The sequence below is a fragment of the Periplaneta americana genome, chromosome 6 (assembly GCF_040183065.1).
Source record: "Periplaneta americana isolate PAMFEO1 chromosome 6, P.americana_PAMFEO1_priV1, whole genome shotgun sequence".
NCBI classification, from domain to species: Eukaryota; Metazoa; Arthropoda; class Insecta; order Blattodea; family Blattidae; genus Periplaneta; species Periplaneta americana.
Genome location: NC_091122.1, coordinates 147199983 through 147227942, shown reverse-complemented (window position 1 = coordinate 147227942; position 27960 = coordinate 147199983). Strand labels below are relative to the sequence as shown.

The 27960-nt window shown below is 34.3% G+C and overlaps 2 protein-coding genes across 3 annotated transcripts in view; one reads left to right on the top strand and one right to left on the bottom strand.

Annotated features, from left to right (window-relative positions):
• LOC138701895 (glucose dehydrogenase [FAD, quinone]-like) overlaps positions 1–23711 on the bottom strand; it is a 37547-nt gene extending 13836 nt beyond the window's left edge. Inside the window, exon 1 of one of the 2 annotated variants that reach the window (XM_069829250.1) lies at positions 23586–23711. The gene's annotated coding sequence lies outside the window, so the exon portion shown is untranslated. Of the gene's footprint in view, positions 1–1028; positions 1134–23585 lie in introns of those variants that run through there. The other variant, XM_069829251.1, reaches the window with a different exon arrangement.
• LOC138701893 (glucose dehydrogenase [FAD, quinone]-like) overlaps positions 8526–27960 on the top strand; it is a 43679-nt gene continuing 24244 nt past the window's right edge. Inside the window, exon 1 of the mRNA XM_069829249.1 lies at positions 8526–8671. The gene's annotated coding sequence lies outside the window, so the exon portion shown is untranslated. The remainder of the gene's footprint in view (positions 8672–27960) is intronic.

Genomic DNA, 27960 nt, shown 5'->3' with positions numbered 1-27960 from the left:
CGGTGGCTTTTATGATCTCTTAATGCCTATTGTGTAGATATTATTTTTTTAATTACTAATATATATAAACATCCTATACTGTACTTAATTAACTATATTTTATAAAGTATGCAGAAAAACTTAGTTTGGTGGCTGTAAAATTGTGGAAAAAAAATTAGTGTTTGAATATGTAGAAATGTGCTAAAAATGGAAGTGTCAAAAAACTAATTTCGAAATATAAAACAAAATATTCAAAGACAGCAGCAATTTACATATGACGTCATTACTGAGAGCTCTAAGAGTCCTAAAATTTTGGTGACATAGATTATACCTGGTAAGGTTTATCTTGTCTCAGTAGCAATAAAACTAAGTCCCTTCAAATGAGGGTGGAGATTATAGGAAGGTTGTAAATTTTCAGGATTCCATTCAAAACCTTGTTATTGTGCAGGCTACCGGATCTCAATTTCTTGAAAGACAAGCTCAGTGACGGAACTACACAGTACGAAGACAGATATTTTATAATTTTATTTTGCGCTACAGAATGTATCAGCTGGTCCTTTCCGCCACTGGATGGACGGACGGCATCGCTCCACTCCCCCATTGCCATAACAATACAGACGAAGTAAGACATATCTCCTTTCTCTCTCTTTTCACAGTGAGACAAGATACATCACACAGACTCTAGGATCTGCACGTTTATTCTTTATAGAAAAACGAAAAAGTGGTATTTGACCAGAAATGATCGAAATTTCACCCGTCTCCGCCCTTAAGCCCGATCCTCTGCAAGTGAGTAAAGTGAAGAAGAACTTAATACAGCTTATGCCACGCAGAGTTACTGAATGTTGCATTTAATTGCCTCGAACAACTCAAAATTCTCAATAGATTATTATTGGTCACATCAAAAAGGACTGTTTAAAAAAATTCGCTTGCAGTAATTACCTGAAATATGACCTGTATGTATTATTTCATATGTTTCCTCCCACCTTGCATAGTTCAGTGTACTCATAAACTACTTAAAATTACCACAAATAAATTTAAAGTGATGTTACCTGTGTCAGTCTTCTTCAGTTATGTCGTTTGCCAAACTTATAGCTTCCTTATAGCCTTGGCGAGTCAATGTACTCGATATTATTGCCACTCAAGATGGCTTTTCCTTCGCATAAATGTGTTATCTGAGATAACAACTTTAGTTTCGGAACTGGTACTGCTGCTTTAACTGACACTGACTTTGACAGTTGTCACATTAATACTCTAATCTACACAGTCAGCTATGTTTTTTTTTTTTTTTTTTAAGATATGAGTTTTACCCATACCGATAAATTTGATGAAATTGAAATGTTTTAGAATTAGCGGATCGGACCACCTCTCAACACTCAATATGGAGTAGGGGAGAGGGAGGCAGTTGGCTCAAATTTTACGTTTCATTTTTTTTCCGTAATTTGTATAGCATTTTATGAACTCCTCAAAGATGATCGTTCTACGTGGTTCTTTGGCTATGTGGAGAGATATTTGAATTTAGATTTCACCACGATTTAAATTTGAAATTTTGTATTATTTTGAAACGTGCAGATTGAGTCAACTTACTCCACCCTAGAGGCAGATTGACACATGGTATGGGGCAAATTGGCTACATGTTAAATAAAGGAAAACTGCATAAAAGGCTAGATTTTTTTAAATTTAAAATTTATTTCTTTATACAGACAAATGATTCAATATGATGGACGCACATAAATATATCCCATGGAGTTAAACGCTCAGATAAAAGAAGAACTGAATCCTAGAAAAGCAAGGTAGAAAAAATAATTTTGAACTTGTAAATGACTACATATCAGTCTTATTAAAAATATCTGAGAAGAAGTTTATGATGTATTCGGAAGGTAAGCACAGTCTAGTATATACAGTTACGAAGCTCAATACGTAGTAAATATGCATTCATGAATAGTTGCTAACCACTAGGACAGACAATGCGAAATAGTACCGGCACAGACTAGTGTTCCTAGCATCCTCACAACTAAAGCTTCGTGACTGTATATACTAGACTGTGAGGTAAGTTTGGCCGATGTATGCTATATTTTATTTTATTGGGTTATTTTACGACGCTGTATCAACATCTAGGTTATTTAGCGTCTGAATGAAATGAAGGTGAAATGAGTCCGGGGTCCAGCACCGAAAGTTACCCAGCATTTGCTCATATTGGGTTGAGGGAAAACCCCGGAAAAAATCTCAACCAGGTAACTTGCCCCGACCGGGATTCGAACCCGGGCCACCTGGTTTCGCAGCCAGACGCGCTGACCGTTACTCCACAGGTGTGGACAATGTATGCTATACACTTATACAGCATAAGATGGCGTAGAAAAGGAGAGCGTTAAAAAGTAAGACAGAAATACAACATAGTTGGTAACATGTTAAGGAATGCGGAACACCTAAAGTAAATAGGAAATGGTCATGCTAATGGGTATGACAAGCAACTTTTTTTTTTTCAGAGATTAACCTAGTTCTTTACCTATAATTCATATATTTGTCAAAGTAATAATAGGTTATGCCTCAAAATACACAAGTTACTGTATCTACTCACGGCATATGATTATTTTGTATTTCTAGCAAACAATAAGAAATGACAGGTAATTATCTCTGCGGTATAACGATGTCGACACATAACTAGGGACTGTGTTCTGTCCAAGGGCGTACGGAGATAAGGTAAGTTGTTCATAGACGTCCTATGCATATGTCACATGTACAGCTGTCAAAAGAAAAAGTGGCCGCTCTCTAGATACTAAGTTCCCTTCGGGTATCTCCGCTACAATTCGGAGACAGACGATGTTACATGTTGTTGGACCACGATGTCTGCTATATACAATTGTAATTAAAGTATTCTACGTGTTACACTTGTAGCGTAATGGTAGCGTTCCAGGCTGGTATTCGTGAGGTCGCGGGTTTGAACACTACCGAGTGCTTTTTATGTTGTCTTATTTTTAAAATAGAGAGAAAATATAATTGTTGCTGTCTTTTTTATGTCTGTTTCAATAGGCCTAATTAAGGTCAAGTTCATGAATTCATTATGCCATAACTTTATCATTATTTATTATGACATTATGACTGCAAATGGAAAGAAAGAAAGAAAGAAAGAAAGAAAGAAAGAAAGAAAGAAAGAAAGAAAGAAAGAAAGAAAGAAAGAAAGAAAGAAAGAAAGAAACAAACAAACAAACAAAAGAAAATTTTTATACTCAACACAAATATCTTTCGTGGTATAAACAAAACAAGCATACTGGCGTCTGCCTTAGAAAATTCAAACAATTAAAAGTTAAAAAACCAAACCAAAAGCCACGATTCAATATTAATTTAGTCCACCTTCCTCCAATCTCGATCACATTTTGCAGTCGAGTGGACATGTCCTGGACGAGCTTCCACAAAAAATCAGGACGTCTTGGATGGGGATTGGGCCAATTTTTCCGCATATTATTATGCTTCTTTACTTGTGCCCCCGTGGCTCGGTTGGAAGAACCTCTGATTTCAGATGTCAACGTCTCAGGCTCAAATCCTCGTCGTTCCTTTTCATTTTATTGTGTTACAGAACAGTATAATGTAATAATATAAGAAGAAAAAACTAACACTAGTATTATGCAAGTATATTTTTCCAAATCTAACATTAAATTTATATTACTTATATCACTAAAGAACATAACAGAATATAAATTATAACTTTAATATTATTTATATCGCTAAAGAACAATAACAGAATACAAAATGATAACTTAGATATTATTTATAACGCTGAAGAACTGTAACAGAACGTAAATGATAACTCGAATTTTAAGTTTTTTACACCTCCAAATATGTAAGACATCTGCAACATAAGCCTGGCAGACGTTGGCTAGCTCGCCCTTACTACATCGAAATTGTTGTAACCACACAGACGAGTGTAACCGTAGTGAGGAATTACGTGTATTTATGGCCATTATAATAGTTTATGAGTAATAGTGACAGTGATAATCAACCAGGCATATCTGGTTATTATAGGAAACGTCCGAGGCATGTCGAAAAATGGAAAAACGTACAAGCTAAGATTAAAAGGAACAAAGGTGAATCGTACATTAGTACGAAAACATCTCGACATGTAGGCCTACAAGCACGCGGTATAGGCCCGCCATGTACTTGTGGATGTTTGAACGCATTAGGTATGGAGAGAATACAACCAGTTATTTCGTAATTTCTGGGAGTTGGGTGATTATGACCTCCAGAATCCCTATATTTCTAAGCTCGTAACCAGTGTTGATGTGAACAGATGTCGCATTAAGAACAAGCCGACGTTTCTCAACGGTTTTGCCAAAGAGGTATGCCACGCCAAAAAGCTCACTTCTGAGAAAGTAAAGGATCTGAAAGCTCTCCTTATCTATGTGCCACAGAACGTTTCTGGACGCCGTGATCGGCAAACAAAACGTGCAAGACTGGCTTTAATTGTATTATCTTTTGTATTTTTAGTAGGTGGTTATAATTTAATAAAATTTTATGATTTTCAGGTTTATATGTGAATAATTTTTTTTACATTTCCTTTATCAATAATTTGATTTACTTCCTGTTTGGCTGAAACCAATCGGACTCCTTTTGACTTTGCTGAAGGTAAATGACTCAGAGGAACATCTTCACGAAGATGTTGTAATGGATTATTAGCGCCTCTGTTCCCAGAACAAGTGAGACCATTTTTGATAGAAAGGTTAATAACATGACAGGCATCTACTTATTTTTGTTTATTAATAATTTCAGATACTTTATAAATGTCACATCACAGTGCGATTAAGTTCTTTCATTTTATTATTATTGTTATTGTTATTATTATTATTATTATTATTATTATTATTACTAACTAGCTTAAATTACCCGGCGTTGCCCGGGTTTTAAATTTTGGTCAATTTCTAAATAAACTGTATGTTAGACTTATCGGAGACCTCGGCAAGGGAACTATATAAAACCAAAACGAACCATATTTACTTATGTTTTCTCCTCCCTAGTGACGAATATTAAAGAAAGTGCCACTAATATTCAAAGAAACTGACTAATCGAAATAATTCCATCTCACCTATGAATAGAGTTTTAACAACATTAAGACCTTATGCTACAGGGATATTTAAGATATTTAACATTGTGATTGATGATAATATTTCTCGTACCATGGCATTAAGCATTATTAAGCCTTTTTGCCCACAATATATTTAATTTCCTTCAAGGCCAAACTACAATCTGTAACGGATGGATTCTATCAAATACATGGATTTCAGGGTGTTCTGCAGTAACGGAGACTATACTCATCAGGATTCACTCTCCTGGAGAAGGCAATGTAGAACACTGCCACAACAGAAAATCATATTTTTCTATAAACGGCCAAGTCATTAGTGACCATAACTTATTAATAAGAGACGGGTTAACAGTAACAGTAAAATAGGCTCTATATTATTATTGCAATATTATAATATTGTAATATTATCACAAATATTACTACAACTTATAATAATTGCTTAAAATCGAATGGCTATAATAGCAATACGTGGGATAAAAACATCATCTTCTTTCATTTTTCCAGTTAATATTGCCACTCATATTAAGTTTCGCATGAGTTTTTGACACAAATTCTTGTTAGTGCATAATTTTGGTGAGTCAATATTTCGCAATAGTAGATCTACTATGGCTATTCAATATTAAGTAAATTATGTGGTAGCAATCTTTGTAGTTTGAAAGAATTCTAGAATTCAATTGGATAAAACAGTCTGCTCACTATCTACAAAACTGCATCGAGGAATTCATAATACGGTCCTGGACTGTGTAAAGATACTTATTGCATGAATTATCTAGTTTTAGCCTTCATGATGTGTAACAACAATGTAATTTAATTTCGTGTTAAAATTTCCAAGGCCTCGTGAAAGTTTATGTTGAATACAACAGGCAATAATAAAGAAAAATTGACTGTAGAAGATTTTGCATTTTAATATAATACATGAATATTTCTGTGGTGTTCGGGTAAAGGGATATAAGTCATTTTTTTGTCCAGGTGGAATTTTGTTCCCCAGATGAACACACAAGTTAAATTACACAAGTGGGTGTGCAAAAATCAAAGAATACAAGCAGTTGATGTGTTTTATTTGTGTAGAAAATTATTTGTAATAAGGGTTCCAAGTTTAATTTTCATTTATCTCCGAAGTCATTTTTATGACTTATCTCCCTTCCCAAACACCACAGATTTGATCTATTTATTTTTATTTTTTATATATTTAATTAATTTAACTTCCATTTGCACAATTTTAATGTAGCCTATGTTCTTCTCCTGGTTATGAAGGTTAAATGTGCAAACTTTGGTGCATATCGGTCAAAGCGTGTAGATTTGTATAGAGAACATACACATACATACATACATACATACATACATACATACATACATACATACATACATACATACATACATAATACATACATACATACATATATACATATATAAATACATACCCACATTCAATTTTATATATTAAGATTTCTGCCACTATTGAGTTCCTTCTACGTCCTTTGTTTTTCTAATATACTGTTTTCAAATTATTCCCGTAATATTGATGAATTTATGTCATCTATGATCACTAGGGGAAGAAAGTTCATGCATTTGCATATTCTATCGTTGTGTGAAAGATTATCTACCTGAATCACAAATTTCTAAATACAATGATATTACTTTTATTGAGCATAAAAGTGCATATCTTGCCTTTATTTATAAAAGCATAATATTTTAACATTTATGCAGGCAAAGTGCATATTATGTATGTTTATTTGTCTTTCCCTCATTTTTAAAAGTGTGTAACCTCGTAAACACGACTAATTTGTGTTTATGAAGTTTGAACGTAACGATGACGCCCTCATAGGGAGCCTCTCAAGTTAGCAATTGGTATTCCTTTACTACAGTCTTTAGCAGATTTCGATAGAACAATATCCAGTTTAACATCAGTTCCAGGAAATGTAGGAGATAAAGTGAACGAGTCCACACCTGTGGAGTAAAGGTTAGCGCGTCTAGTCGCGAAACCAGGTGGCCCGGATTCGATTCCCGGTCGGGGCAAGTTGAGGTTTTTTCCGGGGTTTTTCCTCAACCCAATATGAGAAAATGCTGGGTAACTTTCGGTGTTGAACCCCGGACTCATTTCACCGGCATTATCACCTTCATCTCATTCAGACGCTAAATAACCTAAGATGTTGATAAAGCGTCGTAAAATAACCTACTAAAATAAAAAAATAAAAAAGTGAACGAGAAAACAGCAAATATTCTTTCCAAAAACCCTAGCTATTATGAACTTAAAGGGCCGTATTCATAGACATTCTTAATGCGGGCTCCCGGTGGATGATCAGCGAACTAACGTTTTTCGTATTCATAAACCAGTGTTAGCGATGTGATATGATATGAATCCTGTACAAGTAATCAGTCGATATTCGGGGCTACTTTAGCACGCTCGTAGCGTGGGCTAGCGAAATGTCTATGAATAGCACCTAAAGTATTCAAGATATTCTCGAAGGAAAAACACCTCAAAAACCAACAAAATTTTCTGTAGAACAGCTCACAGCTTTTGTGCAAGCCCCTCTTACTTCTTGTGACGTACAACGAAGTTTTTCGCGCTACAAAGCTATGCTGAGAGACAACCGGCGAAGAATGGCAACACAGAACATACGTCACTGCTTAATTGTGAACTGTAACAGCATTCAGCAACGAGACAAGCACTTCAAAATCCATAGACTAAACGTAAGTTGCCTATACCTTATTATTCTGTTAAAATAATCTTAGACTGATAATGCATATTTTGTGGCATATTTATCTATTTCTATGGCATAAATGCATACATATTCTTCACGTTTTTAGGGCATAAACTTCCTTTCCTTGATGATCACTATTAAGTTGGAATATTAAATTGAACATTTAACTGCAATTTTCAATAAAATATTCGTTTTTAAATGTACAAAGTAACCATCATTATTTACAGGCGTGTCCTTGGCGGCTTCGTCCTTACCTCGTTTACAGGTAAAATACTTTGAACATCGATTATCTCTACAGGTACATTAAGCGGGTTCGCCCTTCTCTTAATTACGGAACGCCTCATATCTGCTAATATTATGTTTATGCTGTAAAAATTGTAAATTGATAGATTCAAAAGTTGAAGAGTAATAGCAAACATTCTTCACTTATACACAACAGTCATAGCCTCAGAATATCCAATTCCCTTAACATCTTGAATAAATGTACTGTAAATTTGTCCCCATGTAAGTACTGCAGTCTGAATATATTAAATAATATAACCAGATACTTTATATTGAGTGTTGAGAGATTGGATGATTCTCTAACAATTTACTAAAACATTTCAATTTTATCAAATTTATGGGTTACGGGTAAAACCCGTACCTAAAAAAAAAGCCGATTGTGTAAAGTAGAGCATTAATATATCAACTGTCAAGTTCTAAAGGAGTGTCGGTTAAGGTAGGAGTATCAGTTCTGGAACTAAAGTTGTAAATTATACCACGAACTGTTTATTTCAGATAACATATTTATGTGAAGGGAATGCGGTCTTAAGTGACAATGTATGTCGAGTAGGTAGCATCTATCTCCAAGGCCATAAGAAAGCTATAAGTATGGCAAACGACTTTTCAGTCCAGTGATAGCTGAGGAAGACTGAAACAGGTAATATCACTTTAAATTTATTTAGGCCTATAGAAGTTTTAAGTAGTTTAAACTACACTGAAGTATGTAAGGCGGGAGGAAACATCTTAAATTAATACACACTGATTAGGGTATATTTCAGGTAATTACAAGCGAATTTTTTAAACGGTGTTTTTGATGTGGCCAATTATTGAGAATTTTGAGTCTTTCGAGGCAATTAAGGAGAGAGGATGGTATTTTTTGGTGAAAAAATGAGTAAATTAAAAAAAAATCTTCTTTAAAATACCCTGATATGTGTGGAATGCATAGCATAACATTTTGTGGGTATTTGTGCCCTTATCGGATGTTGAGTAGCCATTTTTAAACTTCCTGCGTTATGGATTTTTAAATCACTCGCCACTTTTATTGTTGTTTCCGGTAAATTAAATTAAAAAAAAAAAACAAACAAAAAAATTTCTTTAAAATACTCTTTGATATGTGTGGAATGTATTGCATAACATTTTGTGGGTATTTGTGCCCTTATTGGATGTTGAGACGTCATTTTTAAACTTTCTGCGCTATGGATTTTTAAATCACACGCCCACTTTTATCGGTTTCCAATGACTTCATTTCTTTTGCTACATTGCCATACAAAAATGGATATAATTTCTGAACTATTAAAGATACACACATGAAATTTAGAATACACATTCTTTAGACTATTAGGAAACGTTTCTCTGTAACAGAATTTTGTTAATTGATTTCATTTTAAAAATACGTCCGTTTGTTTGCAAGAAAGGAAATCAGAAAATTGTTATTAGATTTTAATTGTTTATTTTACAAACGTAGGGACTAATATCAAAATTCTGTTACAGACAGTTTATAGAACATGCTTTTGCAAATACATTGCAAAAAAAAGTTTGAATCTATCTTTAAAAACAATTTAGATATATCGGTTATAGTACATTCCTGCATTGGACATTTTTTTTTTTCAAATTTGCGCCACCAAATAATATATATATATATATATATATATATATATTTTTTTTTTTAAATATTTATATTTGGTTGAGTTCCTATAGCTATGAGCTCTCTACATACAAAAAATTGATATTTTACACCAAATAGGAAAAAGTTTAAAAAAAATACCATCCCCTCCCCTTAAGCCTTGGTTTTTAACAACCGCGCAATGACGCGTGCATGAGCGTGATGCGGCACAACCTGAAACCAAAAGTATGACGTAGCGCGCACTGTCGTGGTTTTTAACAGACTGTCATTCTGTACATCTCGCTAGAAGTATCATGAAATTCGAGTGTTTCTTGTTGACATGGATCCTCTTGTTGCCATGTTGACTGTTGCTTCAAGAGGAGGATGATAATGTTAACGATTTAAGATTAAGCCTACTGGTTTACTGTGCAACTGAGGATGCCACAAATATAGGATAGGCTACACAGCGAATAGGGATTATACAGACTGGACACTGAGCGAATTTTCCTGTTTTGTTTCTCTGTGCGCCGGCGTTTAGTTCCACTTTCAAGGGCTAGAGGTTAGTGTAATCGAACACACGCTAAGATAATAATTGAATATAAGAGTTGAGACACAGGATCCAGACATCGCCTACCTTGTTGCATAATCCAGTAACGCTTTGCTTCAATTAAATTCAACTTAACAGCTTTTCCTTATTTCTCAGTGATAAACGAGCTGTCATAATAATTTTTATGTTTTATATGTAATAAATTATATTATAAAATGATATAATACATTATAAAATTGTGTATCAATAATAATATTTGTATACAATATATATGCGTATGATTTTCCTTCTCATAGGAGTTTTGTTTTACCATTTTCAGCGCTATCAAATCATTACATATTTTAATTGTTGATGGGGTCAACGTCTCAACTCTCATTATAAAAGAACTCTAAGAGTCTAGACTTACAGATAATGACGGATTTATTATTTCATAGATCCAGTTTATTTTGAGTACTTAATGTACCTAGATGTATTAATTGTTTTATTCCGCTGTGCCGACTGCTAACTGATGTCAGCGCCAACTCTACGGAAGAAGCAAAACCCCACGCTCAAACTGGTTTGAAGGTCATTGAAATTAGTCCTATCACATCAAAGGTACCGACGCGAAATGTCCATACTTGTAATTCCGTATACGTTGGGCTACATTTTCAGGCATTTTCCTTGAAAATCCTGTCCTTGTACGAATTTGCTAATGTCATAAATAACAGGAAAAAGAACTACGCTCACATTCTATTAACACTTAACTAGGCAAAGCTTCATTTCTCACACTAGTTTATTAAACCTTGTCGGACCGTAAAGAAAACAACTATCGCAATGTCCATATTTTTATGTTGTACAATATTATAGTGAAATTTTAATTTTTTCTACCAATTGTTTTCTATTATTCTATTAAAATTATAGCATATAGCCTATTAACTTGTTGTATCCTATAGGATACATTGTCAATTTAAGGGTTAATAATTTCTCTTAGCTAACTCTTCTGTGAAACTCATGATACAAAGACTAATACTGTAGGCCTACAATACAAGAACAATATTTTAGAAAATATCCAACCTGTTATGAAGGATGTGGCTGTATCATTTACTTGGGGTCGGAAATGCCATAGACAAATAGATATATGCACTATAAAGTAGTATTGCTAGTTCGTAGGCTATAATTTAACCACGCTCACATACGCGTCAGATATCAGACGTTTCTGGATACTAGCTGTGGTGTGGGAAGCAATGCATAATATATCAAATCACATAAATCTTTAAAGAAGAACAAAAAATAAAATTTAAGCACAGCGCCTCTTGAAAACTGCTGCAACGGTAAATTGCACGTGTGAAGGGCTAGGAGTACAGTTCAGTAGGTGAATACTTGACTCCTTTTGATGTTATTTGATATCATTGGAATATTTAAACTTCGTAACGCTGTAAACCACGCTATCTTAACCGTAAATACACCACGCTTACCCAAATATGTGTGTGCGTGATTTGCATTCCGCATACTGCGGATAGATGGCAGGACGTGACCCATTTCAAGTTGCACACCACTTCGGCGGGCCAAGTTATGCATGATGTGTATTTGTGAAGAGTTATGTCATGCATATGGTTATATATCACAGAATAAATATTTAAATTTTATGTCATGCATATGGTTATATATCACAGAATAAATATTTAAATTATCTCATTATTATTATTATTATTATTATTATTATTATTATTATCATCATCATCATCATCATCATCACTATTTCTTACCAATGTTTATTATTGTCACACTAATATTACTTATCCAACTTTCATTACTTACTTTCATGTTGTTTTATGGTCTAGATATTAATGTAATAACCAGGCTTCGAGACTTGGGACCCGATACAATAAGTTTGCTGTGCATGTACTATAGGTTGTTGACTAGCTGCAGGTAGTGAAAGGTAGAATGTGTTGAGGTAACAACGTTGCTGTTTAGAATAGAGTACTGTAGTATGGGGAAACAGACACATACGTACATTCTGAAAGTAAATATACATTACACAATGACAATGTCAAAAGAATGTGAAAAGTATTTATTTTCCTTTTATAAGCATATCTGTTTAATTATACACAGTGTTAATGGTGGAAATAAACATGTAGCAATTTTAATTTCTTCATTTATCCTATTGGTCGTCTTTAGGAAGTGCAGTTACAGTACCGAATTGCAATGTACTACAAGATACATTCTCAGTGTCTCAAACGTAAATCTTTTTTGGTTATCTGCCAAACACAGTCTGTACTGTGAAAAGCTGCGCTCTACGTCGCATGGCGTGATAGGAGCAAAACGAAAAAAACCTAACATCATTGCAGTCTCTAAGAGACAGTCCTTTATTCTCGGGTGACTCTATGTCCACTAATTTGCTGTTTATATTACACAGTGATCCATATCCGTTATTTTTACATAAAATTGGTTTCCACTTCTATTTTACACGGTCAGTAACCGGTGTACTTGTTGTCTCATTAATTCTCTGTGTCATTTCCTCAACTAATTTGAGGGCTTCCGGCATCTCTTGCTCTGACTTTTCTAACCGTGTAATAGTTTCAGACACATTTTAAAAATAGATTTGTATGAAAACCAAATTATTCATCAGAACCTTCAAATCCAGAGCGTTTTCCTTTGCGTATTTGTTGGAATTCATTCTACAGTACCCCCACCCACTGTACGCTTTACCACTATACTGAGTACGCCGTTATGCGGATTTCTCACTGAACTGCTCTATCGGGTCCGAAGTCTCGAAGCCTGGTAATAACTATGTAACCAATTATATTCAATTAGAATTAGAGTCTGGCTGGACGGAAGAGAAGGCCTACTGGTCTTAGCTCTGCCAGATTAAATAAATAATAATAATGATGATAATAATAATAATAATAATAATTATTATTATTATTATTATTTATTATATACTAGGATGAGTGTATGCGTAACTGTTAGTATAAGTGTAGCGTAGGGAATCGATCAGGATGATGATGAAGGGAGAAGGGGAAACTTGGTATCGGCGCGTAGTCTACTCCTGTGGACTAGCACCAAGGAGGCCGCCAGGCTTAACGTCCCCATCCGACTGACGAATCACTATCAACAATGACATAGCTTATGTTTTCTCTTCATAAGCATTGCGAAGAGACATATAGTTGATGTCATTTTCTCATATCAGACATGTGTGGGGGCTAGGTTAAATATAATATATACGAAGTAGCAATACTACTTTATAGTGCATAATTTAATTTCTACCCCTAATTATTATACCACAGTGCCCAACACACTACTGCGTGTCACGCCGAAGTCAAAGTCAGGGTCCCGCTGCAGCATTACACACATGGCTCAATAACATCATTTCAGTAGCTTCAATTGAAGTTTTATAAGAGTCCAGTCCCATAAAGTAGTATCAGAATGGCTATAAGTATAAAATTGTAGGTGTATTTCCCTTGTTATAATTCTGAGCATAAGTACGTTTAATTTTACCCCACCAGGGTCGTACGCAAAGGGGGCTTAGCGGGCTTGAACTCCCCTTGAACTAAAAAAAACACATAAGCTTATTTAGATTTGAATTTTTTTTTAATTCATAGTCGTTTTCCTTTCTCTAATTTTTCACTGTCAGAGCAACAAAATCTATATCGACATAAGGCAGTCATGTCAATTGATGCCCATTGGCGCAAGAACGCACTTTAGAGCTCAGGAGAGCCTGAGCGCTTTACAGCGGAAAGGAAAGAGACTGACGAAAGAGGTAGTATATGCCGCTTGGTCGAGCTATACACAGGGATGGCCAGCACTGATTCAATAGATAAAGGGAAGAGAACTTATTAAAACTGTATCCATGTTAATTTTTAGATTTGTCTGAGAAGTATAAGTGCATTATAAGAATGCAAGTTTTAATTTTAATGCTCATTTTTCACAAGTTTTTTTTATTCAAAAGGAATATTTTATCAACTTTTTTTTATAGAAAAGTGAAATTTTCAGATATAGGCCTATTTATTTAATAGTCTTACAGGTACTGAAACAATGTTTTCGTAAATCTATTATACCGTAAATACGTCTTACTGAAGATAGTGTATTACAAATTTTGAAAATGTTTGTAAGGAAATGAATTAACAAAGCATCTGCTATTACATCATAACCAAAAGATATGTGCCCATGTGTTGTAAAAATGTCAGCTCTATAGCTTAAGCAGGTTTCGAGAAAATAATTTAATATTCTGATGATAGGAAGTTCTCACCAATATCACCTTAAAAGCATAATGCGGTAAGAGTTTTGTTATGGAATATTAGTTACACTTAAAAAATATACAGTACCTAGGTAAATTTGCTTTTTACTATAATACTGGGTGTTCATTTCAAAGTGTGTCATGACGTCACTGTTGTTGGGTCACCGATTTGAAGCGAGTTTCAGTTTATATGTTAGAGAAGTTGCCTATTATTTAAGGCGTTCTTCAATCTGAACTTGAGAATGTGTACGGTATAACTTGAACGTCGTAGCAACAGATGGCGGTCTGTACGGTCTGTGTGCTACCATAACCTCTTTCGAACTGTGTTTTGCGCCGGCAAGACGTACGCAGGGTATTTGTTATTATCGGTTGCGTATGGTAACATTCAACAACACAAATCAAATGCTCCGTGTCCATGTTGACCGTCGAAGTTAATATCAACAAATACGTAAGTAATCGTCTTAACCCTCTCCCCATATCTCGACAGTACGTATTTCCAAACAGTTCACATTCCTGCCACTACCGGCGTTACCGTACGTATCGGCACGTACTCTTCAGAATGAACGCCGTACTTGCTAGCCAACTTCTCTGCCTCTTAGATTATACACCTGAGCTGCGGAAGTGTAGGAAGATTGAATTCTCTAGGCTCATCAGCTAGCCACATGACAGCATGCAGCGAGCCAAGACACATTTTGAACTGAACACCCAGTAGTGTTCTGATTAGTTCATTGATTACTTTTATAAGGTTAAAAATATCATCAATATCAATCCCAACTTAACATGTCATACTCAATCTCTTTTTTTGGGATATCATTTTCTTTATGATTGATGTGTTTCATCCACTTGGTAGAGTATAGTTGTACTGCTATGGAATTTATGTGAATATTCCTTCTTGACTCTTTATTATGTTATTAATGTTTAAAATACAACTGCAATATTTAGAAATTGATGTTAGTGCTTTTGTTTTATAGACAACTAGCCGTACCCGTGCGCTCCGCTGCACCCATTAGAAATAAATATAAAGTAATTACATAATTAAAATAGGACATTTGATCCAGGGAACATTCGTGTTTGATAGAAGGATAAATCGTTTAATATGTTACTTAATTTAAATTGCATCTAAATAATTAAAATGTGATCATTTTGGTCTAGAGACACTCATTTGGTGCAATGACAATTCCTTTAACATGTTTCTTAATTTTTATTACATGCAACCATAGCTTAGTGAAGATTGACATCATTTAGATTTAATGTATATATTTTATTTTACTTGTTATAGGTTTCCATTAAATTATGGTAATAACTTAATTTTAACCCTTGTTTTCTACGTATATTCAGTAAATGGCGCTTGGTCCACTATGGTTCTGAACCCTTCAAATAACTTATATTATATTATATTATATTATATTATATCAGAAGTTACTGTAATAACATTATAGCATTATGTCCATCTGGAGAAACTACACTTTCCAATGGTGAAATAATAATTAATTATACAAATCGATTAATTTAGCTTCCTATATTACTTCATACAAACACAGAAACATTCTCTGTAGGCTGGCTATCTTTCATAGCTTTCAATTGTTGCTGTCCAAGGCCCCTTATAGACGAAGTCATTTGTTTTTTAATTCATTACACGGCCTTAGATGGCAGTTATTTTAATTTTAAAACTCATTTATCTCATTACATATCAGTCCTATCAAAATTTTTCAAGGAATGAAACTTATCGCAAATTATTTTTAAAGAAACTTTTGTTATGTAACATTTTTCACAAAATCAATAATAAGCGAGATATTTCGATTTATTTAATTCAGACCCCCTTATAACCCCCCGTTTAAATAATGTATTTTGAATGCCATATAGCCTAAAATCTAAGTTACAATGAACTTAATTTATATTCCAATTTTCATCGAAATCTGTTCAGCCATTATCGCGTGAAAAGGTAACAAACATACAGACAGACATACAAACAAAAATTTCAAAAAAGCGATTTTCGGTTTCAGGGTGGTTAATTATATATGTTAGGACCAATTATTTTTGGAAAATCGAAAATTACCAGAAAAATTTCGGCTACAGATTTATTATTAGTATAGATATAGATAATATGAAACAGAAAAGAAAGCCATATAAAAATAACGACATAACATTTTACGTTCCGTTCGAAGTTTGTGCACTACTGTTTTCTTAATCCAACAGGCTGATTATTCCTCCTTCCATGCCTAGCGCTTGATGCCCGCGCATGACGTCAAGGTCAGAAAAAGGCGCCTGCTTTGACATCACTGACATAAGGCATAGTCCTCCTACCCCTCCTTCAATATAATCCTTTTGCTTGGTGCTGCGGTACGTTGGAATTATAACAATGCTATCTTTATTACAGACAATTCTACAGTCTAGTACCGACCTTGTAATAAAATGAAGCTGATACAATATAAATTTAACTTGAGAAACATGTTGAAAAGGTTGTTTTAACAATTCTGCAGTGCAAATATTAAATATTGTGCATTGTCGAATTTAAATTCATTTTAAGAGCGGCATTCACCCGTTCGTTAGTTTCAATTCTGACTTTATTGTGAAACGTTCGTTTAACGTTTTGTGCATTTGACAACTCATATTTTTAATAATAGGCTAATAATAATACACAAAATTTAAAATGCCGATAATGTAAATCGTAAATAATTTTGACTAGTTCTGCGTACGCTACTATACCACACGTAGGGTTCAATTTGTTTATTTATGCTCGACCATGCCGAAATGTTGTAATTATACATCTGGCAGCAGCCCTTTAATGGACCTCATTAAAGTACACCTATTCATTAACGTTCAGGTGTTCCACCAATCAGAAAACACCTTTGTAGCAATATGAAAGCACAACTATCGATTATTCTCGGATATGCAATCGAAAGACAACTAGCGAAACGTCACGGAGGCTGGAAATCCAATACTGTCGCAGAAGGTTATGTTCTGTTACTATAATAATTAGCGTTAATTGTAAATAATATTCAAATAAATTCAATTTGTCATCTCGTTTTTCAATGTCTAAATCAATTTCAAGGTTATATCAAGATTAATCTTTATTTTACTCTCTAGATTATATCAAGGTCAATGACATTTGTTTCTAGGAAAAAAATCAATACTTTCGCGTCAAAGCACATCTCACAATTTACGAGATATTGCACAAGGTCAGTTCCGCTCCCCAGTCAGATAAGAATAACATGAATAGTTATGAATAATTTCAAGTTATAAATATGGTCGAGCATAAAAAGTCGTATGAAACTTGTCTATAATGGTAATTAAGACGTTCGTATGAAAATTATGAAACTCGCTTGCGCTCGTTTCATAAACATACTCGCGTCTTAGTTACTACCATTATAGGCTCGTTGCATAATGTACTATTTTCCTGCCACACCTCTATTAGTAATGTAAATAAGATTATATCCTAGACAGTTAAAATTACTGACCTGATCAGTAAGTGTATTGTCTATAACAATTGTTGTTATAATTGGATAGATCTCACTGAAAGCTATGTCTTTAGTCTTTGATGTGTATATTTGTAATTTATATTCTTTATACTTCTTGCTTACAGTATGTACTGCGCTCTGAAAGTTATTTTCAGAATTTGCTATCACTACTTGAGCGTCTGCATATAGAAGGGTGCCTAACATACAATCATTAACTTTATAATGTGTTTTTAAGTTCATTTGAAATTCTTCCACCATCTTATTAATGTAGTCTATATAATCTAGACTGGATATGAGGCGTTCAGACATAAAGTGGATCAAATCACAAATTTTCATAAATTGAGTTTAATTCATTTTCTGATTATCTGAAGTTGGATCTTTTCCGAGCAGTAATGGATCAAGTCTTAATTCCAAGCATTCGCCGGTAGGTGGCACCAGTCATTTTCGGCTCAGATTATTTGTTCACGATGTTCTGAGCCATAGTGGATCAAGTCACCAAAGCGTTGCATCAATTAACATCACAATTGTTAATATTTTATAAATCTAGAATCTGAGAATGGAGCAATAAAATTATTGCTAGTCAAATTAGATAATTCACTAAAGCAAGTTAACTTTAAGTCCTTACTTACTTACTTACTTACTTACTGGCTTTGAAGGAACCCGGAGGTTCATTGCCGGCCTCACATAAGCCCGTCATTGGTCCCTATCCTGAGCAAGATTAATCCAGTCTCTATCATCATATCCCACCTCCCTCAAATCCATTTTAATATTATCTTCCCATCTACGTCTCGGCCTCCCTAAAGGTCTGTTTCCCTCCGGCCTCCCAACTAACACTCTATATGCATTTCTGGATTCGCCCATACGTGCTACATGCCCTGCCCATCTCAAACGTCTGGATTTAATGTTCCTAATTATGTCAGGTGAAGAATACAATGCGTGCAATTTTGTGTTTTGTAACTTTCTCCATTCTCCTGTAACTTCATCCCTCTTAGCCCCAAATATTTTCCTAAGCACTTTATTCTCAAACACCCTTAATCTCTGTTCCTCTCTCAAAGTGAGAGTCCAAGTTTCACAACCATAAAGAACAACCGGTAATATAACTGTTTTATAAATTCTAACTTTCAGATTTTTTGACAAACAGACTGGATGATAAAAGCTTCTCAACCGAATAATAACAGGCATTTCCCATATTTATTCTGCGTTTAATTTCCTCCCGAGTATCATTTATATTTGTTACTGTTGCTACCAGGTATTTGAATTTTTCCACCTCTTCAAAGGATAAATTTCCAATTTTTATATTTCCATTTCGTATAATATTCTCGTCACGAGACATAATCATATACTTTGTCTTTTCGAGATTTACTTCCAAACCTATTTCTTTACTTGCTTCAAGTAAAATTCCCGTGTTTTCCCTAATCGTTTGTGGAGTTTCTCCTAACATATTCACGTCATCCGCATAGACAAGCAGCTGATGTAACCCGTTCAATTCCAAACCCTCTCTGTTATCCTGTACTTTCCTAATGGCATACTCTAGAGAAAAGTTAAAAAGTAAAGGTGATAGTGCATCTCCTTGCTTTAGCCCACAGTGAATTGGAAACGCATCTGACAGAAACTGTTCTATACGGACTCTGCTGTACGTTTCACTGAGACACATTTTAATTAATCGAACTAGTTTCTTGGGAATACCAAATTCAATAAGAATATCGTATAAAACTTCTCTCTTAAACGAGTCATATGCCTTTTTGAAATCTATGAATAACTGGTGCACTAACTTTAAGTCATATTATCTCAAAACTACGTCTCATGAACTTGAACCACTTTAGCTCTGAACGCCTCATACAATGAACACCCTTGCCGTACTCCACAATTAACAGTTTCAGTCTTTGGGTCTTTAACTACATTTGCTGTTTCAATTGAGATTTTTATTATCCTGAAACAAACTTTGCATCGCTCTAATTAAATGTTGAGGGATACTCTTCTTTCCCACAACGATCAAAAGCTTAGCCTACTTCTATCCACTTTATCAAAGGCTTTCTGATAATCAATAAAAGCATCACGTTGTGTCCTCTATGCTTTTCTATTAACTGTGTGAGTGGAAGTATTTATTATTGCAGGATTTTCTTTTTCTGAATATATGTTCTGTTTCCGAGATAAGGCTTCTGTTATTACATTAACTTAAGTCGATATCTTTAGATGAAGATATCTGAATAGAATTAAACATCACTGAAACCATAAAGAATTATCGAAACAACTGGCATGAGCACATATTACGGATGGTAACCAAAAACTAGGTATTAGACCCTACAACACAAATATTATCAGTTGGTTAGTACTAAAATATTTAATGTAAAGTTAACGAACACAATTACTGAATCAAAAAATTTAAAAACTTCATTTATAATTTTCTTTGTATTACATAATAATAATCTTCCCCAGATTGTCTATTTTCAAACTTCCTCCCTTAACAGTCAATATAATTTTTTAAGCGGAGAAAGAATACGCTATACAGGGTAATTCACAAGGATTTACCATTCCTTACGGAACTTATTTCCGAAGACTTTCTGAGGAAAAGAAAAAGGCATATAAACATTTGTCCTAATCTCACTTTGATAATCTGGCTAAGAAAGCCAGTAAATTTCATTCATCACTAGTTAGGGCTGCTAAACCAACTTGGGGACTAAACTCTGATATTTTACGTATTATTTATCATGGAGCATTTGAACCTTCAATACTCTACTGTACTTCTGCTCTTCGAAACATTCTAGATAAAAAATGGGCTCAGAAAAAATTACTACAGATTCAACGTGGATTCATTTTACGTATCACACAGGCTTTTCGAACTATCTCAACAGATGCAGCTCTAATTATAGCAGGCATAGCACCACTCTATTTAACTGCCATTGCAAGAACTGAGCTCCTTAGTTATAAACAGGGTAAATTATTTCTTGACGAAGGTGTTCAATACGAAATTGAACAAAGAGCTAATTTTCTCTCATTGGGTCATCCAAGAAATCATCTCCATCCTGTTGTAAATTCAAGATGCCTTTGCAAGCACGATGTGTATATATACACAGATGGTTCTCGAACACAGGGAGAAGATGGCAAGAGTTTTGTAGGTTGTGCTTTTACCGCTTTTAATAATGGTACAGAAATATTTTATTCTAAATATCGATTAGCACCAGTATGCAGTGTGTACCAAGCTGAACTATTTGCCATACTTCAAGCAATAAGATGGAGTACTATCAACAAAACGAACTCCTGCATACTGTCTGATTCACAAGCAGCACTTCTGTCAGTTAGAAACAATAGGAATCTTCACCCCATTGCTTTGGATATAAGGTCTGAATTTAAAAATCACAATAATCACATATGCCTATCCTGGGTTAGAGGACACACAGGTATTGTAGGCAATGAACGAGCAGACGAACTAGCGAAAGAAGCTGCTTCCGCAGACATACCCTATTCATACATAAAGTGCCCAATCTCATATATCAAATGTAAAATGAAAGAACATATTACTTCTAATTGGAATTCACACTGGTCTGCAAGTGATAAAGGTTCAGTCACCAAAAACCTATTTTTTCCTCAGGTATATGATCGACTGAAATGCAAAATTTACTCTCCAAACTTTATTAGTACACAATTTATATCAGGTCATGGTAAATTTGGAGCTTATTTTGAAAGATTCAAAATTAAGACTGGAGAAGAATCGATGTGCTCGTGTGGAGATATTCAGTCGGTTGAACATCTACTGTTTGAATGTCCTATATTTTACATGCAAAGACAATACCTTACTGTCCATGCTCTAAACTGTAAAATAACCTATGAGCAACCAATATGCACTGTTTTTCAAAAGCACTGTTGCTACAAACGTTTCGTCAAATTCATACATCTTATATATTCAAGGTTATAATTTCATCTTTATCATCATGATAATCCAAAACATGTATTAGACTAGATGGTCTGTTAAGGTCTCACGTCAGTCCAACTCTTAGCAGGGCGACCAACAAATTTTCTTTCACGAGGAGCGTACTGCAGGATTTGTTTCGGTATCTGTTCTATCCATCCTTTTGAAATGATTAACATATTGTAATATTGATTCGACTTTGAGTTATTTCAGGATATCATTATTTCTTTCGTGGTTCCATTTTGTGTCTCATGAAGTCCATCTCGGCAGCGATTAAAACTGTCGGGCAAGAGTTCTTTTTAACTGCGATTCGTGTATAACTCTAAATAAATGATGGTTTTAAAATTGTATTTATTATGCATTATGTTTTTATAAATTTGGTAAATTTATTTTGTATATCATAGTCATGTGTAAGTGATAATGAATGTCCAAGGTATTTAATATTGTTCATCCTTTCCAATTATCTGTTACTGACGTACATCTTGCTGTGTATATATATATATATATATATATATATATATATATATATAAATAATATATATAATATATATGTATCTGTGTGTGAGTGTATGTATGTATGTATGTATGCATGTGTATATTTATAAATATATGTCTACATGTTGTTATATTATGTCTACAAATGTACATATTTTAGCGAAATGTCTTAATATGATCTACAAGTTCAACATGTCTATTCATGTTAAATTCTCTAGGTATTTCGATTATAATTTCCAGCCTTCAATCAAATTAATGTTTATTCACCGTATGTATCTATATGTTATGTCTCTACATACGTAAGTATGCATGTATTTATGTATGTATGTATGTATGTATGTATGTATGTATGTATGTATGTGTGTATGTGTGTGTGTATGTGTGTATATTAGCTAAGTGTCATAATATTATCTATAAGTGCAACATGCTATTCATGTTAAATTCTCTATGTTTTTCGACTGTAATTTCAAGGCATTAATCTAATTAATTTATATATGTTACACTCTTACAAGTGTATATTTATTGTATGGTAGTCTGTAAGTTTCAATTTGTTATGATTAGTTTAAAATATAACCCTAATATACTATATGTAAAATAGGGTTTATAAATATGGAATAAATACTACTACTACTACTAATCTCAATATTTTCAGAATGACACTAATTTGAAGTTGTTTGCAAAATATCTTTTTTTCTTTAGTTTTAAAGGTAAAAGAATATTACAGATAAAGAATGAACTATTCAGAAGTATCATTTCTTTAATTAGCTATTATTCTGAAGATAAAAATTTGTTGTGAATTCCATAGTTACTTCGTACAGAATTTTTTTTCGATTCTTAACTACAAAATTATATTTTCTTACGCATTTATCACAACAATTGTTGCAAATCACGCCACCCTTATAAATTCTTTAAGACTGTACATTAGAATGCATAATTTTATTACACTGTAAAGAACCAAGTTCCAAAAGTCGTATGATTTGTAGCAATTTTTGTGATAAGTGCATAAGAATAATGTAATTTTTAGTTAAAAATTGAAAAACAAAATCTGCACCAAAAATTGAGAATACATTTTTAGCTTCAGAACACTAGCCAATTAAAGAAATGATACTTCTGAATAGTTCATTCTCTATCTGTAATACTTTTTTACTCTTAAAACTAAATAAAAAAAGGTATTTTAGTAACAACTTCGAATTAGTGTAACTTGGAAAATATTGAGATTAGGACAAATGTTTATATGACATTTTTTGCTCAGAATGTCTTCGGAATAAGCTCCGTAAGTGACGGTAAATCCTCGTGAATCACCCTGTATATAAACAGGTTAAAGAGGCATAGTTCAACTTACTTACACCTTTATTTGAACTTGATCGGGGTGATCCTCACTTTCTCATCCCTGGTTTGATTCACATGCCTTAACACTAAAAACCTGGATTTTTCTTCAACACACTTGCCCACTGAGTCATGTAGGCCCTAATAAACATAACGTAACCGAAAGCACCGGTATGTCATGATATGATAAGTTGTGAAACAGCTATTTGAAATTTAAAATGTTGATTGTCGATAACAACAGCCACGTAGGCAGACAGCACAGATATGATAGAATGTGCGTTGTAGTGCTTAAGAGTCGTCTTATTCTTGTAACAAAAATGCTATAAGTTGACAATTTTATAAAATAGACCTATTCGGAAACTGGCATTTTATACACTGAAACTGTATGCAGACCATAGAGTTAGTATAACAGAGACAGCGCGTATAGCTACGCAGACGGCTGCTGATGGGTATCAACATCGAAATACGGACGAGTCACGTGACTTTGGGTCAAAAGTATAGTCCGGATCACCTTACTTAATGCCATAAGGGTGAAACCTAAGTATTCTTCCGCTCATCACATATTCATTATATATGAGGTCTAGCCTACCTCACTGAATATTACACGACTACTATGAAGTAGCCAATGTGTCTTATCACCATTTAATTCGAGAAAAATTCGTTCCGGCACCGGGAATCGAGCATCAAACTGATGTTGAATATGGCCATAAAGTCATTTAAATATGCGCTCCTGCATGTATGACTTACATTGTCTAAAGTGCAGGTAGTAAGGCCGTAAAACATTATAACGAGAGGAGTTCGGCCGGCACCGTGGATCGTGTCCCGGCATAGCTCAGTTGGAAAGAGCACTCAGCGCGTAGAGCTGAGAGGTCCCGGGTTCGATTCCCGGTGCCGGAACAAATTTTTCTCGAATTAAATGGTGATAATATTCTTCCGCTATTATTATTATCGCCGCGCTCTCATGGTTAACATTCGGCAGGTCTTGAGCGACCTCATGCGTAACATTCGGCAGCTCTTTGAAATTTAATTGTATTATTGCTTTCAATTTCTTGTGTCGCCGCTCCAATCACTCGCCTCAATTTAAATATTGCAACCAATAAGCTGCTTCCATTATTAAATGACACCTACTTGTCTAATCCACGTGGACTAAAACCGAGGTTGCAATGTCTTGTGCTGAGGACGAACATTAAGGTATGTGATTAAAAATTATTTTTAAAGAGTTATTATTAAGAGTTAAGAATGTCAACGTACTCGTATATGAAATAATAATAATAATAATAATAATAATAATAATAATAATAATAATAATAATAATAATAATCTTGCAGTGTAGGCTTTCACGGCCGGAGTCAATAGATCTAGATTCATTTTCCGGGCTGAGAGGCCGTGGTCTATTCGTTGGTTTTATACCAGACGTTTCGTCTGCCGCAGTTGCAGACGAAACGTCTGGTATAAAACCAACCAATAGACCACGGCCTCTCAGCCCGGAAAATGAATCTAGCTCTAATAATAATAATAATAATAATAATAATAATAATAATAATAATAATAATAGCCATTTAACAATATAACAAACTAATGCTTATTCTTATCGAGGAAGTAGACGTGAAAACGTGACGCTTAGAGTGAAACCTACAGAGCAACAATCGGTCGGCAAAATTATGTTTTAAAAGCACACCGCACGTTATTGTATGATGCCGACATGTTAAGCATGAGGCCGCGGCGATAATACATATGCTAGTGGACTATAGTGATTTTCTAGCTCTCAGGTTGGATTTTCTTCTATAAACTTCGTTTCGAATTTCGAGTACTGACAAATACTATAACTGGCAGTTATTTTCTAATTGCTGTGTTGTCAGGAACAATTTCGATTTGCAGTAAAGGAAACTGATAAAATGCAAGCAAGTAAATATATTTTTAGGTTTGGTCTTATGAATCGTAAACTGTTTAGTCAAAGCAATGAATTTCATGTTGACAGACAAAATAGATTTTAATATTAGATCATACTAATCCTAATTACCAACATAATATGCGAGAAGTCCAGGAAAAAAATTTACTATTTCATAAATTATTGAACCATTTAGGAAATACCTCGCAACATAAAGATGAGATGTGGTAAATAAGCAAGACATTGTTTTTATTAATACTGTATTATTATCATTATTATTATTATTATTATTATTATTATTATTATTATTGTTATTATTATTATTATTTCAGTACGTAGCATTGTGATTTTACCCTCTTTGGTGATATCTGGTATTAGTTGGCAACACTGAAGAAACGGCCAAATTATATTTTTAGGAATTACCTACACATACGTGATCCTCACTATAGCCGATTTCTGCTGATTGACATAGGCGCATAAAGATTTTTCATAGGAAAGACTATGAGTCAACAACTCAAGCTTCGTGACTGTATCTATACTAGACCAGGCCTGCAGAACTCGTAAGGAGGGGAAATATGACGTCAGCCTCACTCCACTTCTATTGGGGATGATCGACTTCCGCGTAGAGTTATTTACCTTCTCTGGCAGTCAAAGGTCCATCAGTGGCGGCATGTAATTTTCAAAAAGGATTGTAATAAATTCATTGTTTTTATAATGCGTTATCTCGTTTCAAGGTTTACAATTATGCTAGATTTCCTGTCGGTAGTTTCTTTGAGACTTCTTTGCATCTAACGTGTTTTAGATTTTCGAAAACTTTCCTCCTATCATCACCGACGGAAACATAAATTTATAGCATTTAAGTAATGAACCTTGAAAGTCACTATTAATTTCAATTCAGAATGAACACAACGAGTGACGTCCTTAATTTGACAGTATATAAATAAATAATCAATATACAGTTCGTAATAATGAACTTACCCGAAAGTTGATGCATTCCATAATTCTTAAGGTAAGCGTTCACTACATCGTATCGCACTCCTCGTACGAATCGCACGCAACGGATATTTTAAGTTTAGTGCGTTCACTGTAACAGCTTCACCTCATCGCCTCATCGGATTCCCCTATCAGCTGTTTAAAACATGACGTCGTACGATATTGACATTACTGAAAGCAGTGGAGTTGAGGTTAGGTCTATTAATTACGTCTGTTAGCGAATAAGAATTTGTAATTGCTTCATGCGTCTTAATTGAAGAGGAAGAAACGAAATAAATATTGGTTACATAATATATTTGCAAGAAACGACTTGATTACTGTAACGGGAACGCCTCAAATTATATAATTCTTCGTAATTTTCTACACGCGAAATAAGTTTTCCGTCTGCCATTTTGGCGCGACACTGAACATGGCACAACATAATAGTAACAGTTGACCAATTAAAATTGATTTATTAAAGAAGGCCATGATCGCACGCATCGGAAAAGTTGCCCATCCGAGAAACGTGGACGGATTTGCCGAGAGGCGATGCGTCCGATACGATGTAGTGAACGCGGTTACATAACAATTACAGCAAAGATAGTCTTTTTCCGATCCGTGCGACTCGTCCGATGCGTGCGATACGATGTAGTGAACGCCTACCTTTAATATGGACTTTGTTGAAATGTTATGTTTTATTTAACGACGCTCGCAACTGCAGAGGTTATATCAGCGTCGCCGGATGTGCCGGAATTTTGTCCCGCAGGAGTTCTTTTACATGCCAGTAAATCTACCGAAATGAGCCTGTCGCATTTAAGCACACTTAAATGTCATCGACCTGGCCCGGGATCGAACCCGTAACCTTGGGCATAGAAGGCCAGCGCTATACCAACTCGCCAACCAGGTCAACTTTTGTTGAAATGTGGTTTAATATTTAAATGACGAGTGGAAATAAATTGGATGGGGCACAGTAAACACGCAATTCTTTCGTCTTCAACAACAAAATAATCATATTCCCATTTCCTTTGGAAGTAGTATTCCTTCACGGATTTAGATTTTGCCATTTTCCAGTTCTCTTTAAACTGCAGTACGCGTATTATGTTTGTTTACTTATTTAGGCCTAATTATTTACTTATTTATTTAATTTTCTACTTATTTGTTTATTTATTTACTTATTTATTTATTTATTTATTTACTTTATTACTTATTTATTTATTTGGCTGGAGCGCGTTACAATGTTGAATGACAGCATTGACATCCTATCATATAGCTATCACTTACTTATAAACGTACAATTTATTTATCGTCCTATTACTAATAAAACCAGTTAAGACCAGTAATACAAGTTTTGTAAAAACAGGAATTAGAACTTTATTAATGCACAAAAAATCATAATAAATTCTTCAAATAAAGTAATTGGTTTGTTGCCTGCAAGCAACATTTCGAACTTATTTCATTTTAGTAGAATATAGAGCACGGAAAGACATGTCGGGGACTGTACTTAACTTATTTTACACAAAAAGTGAATTTAATCG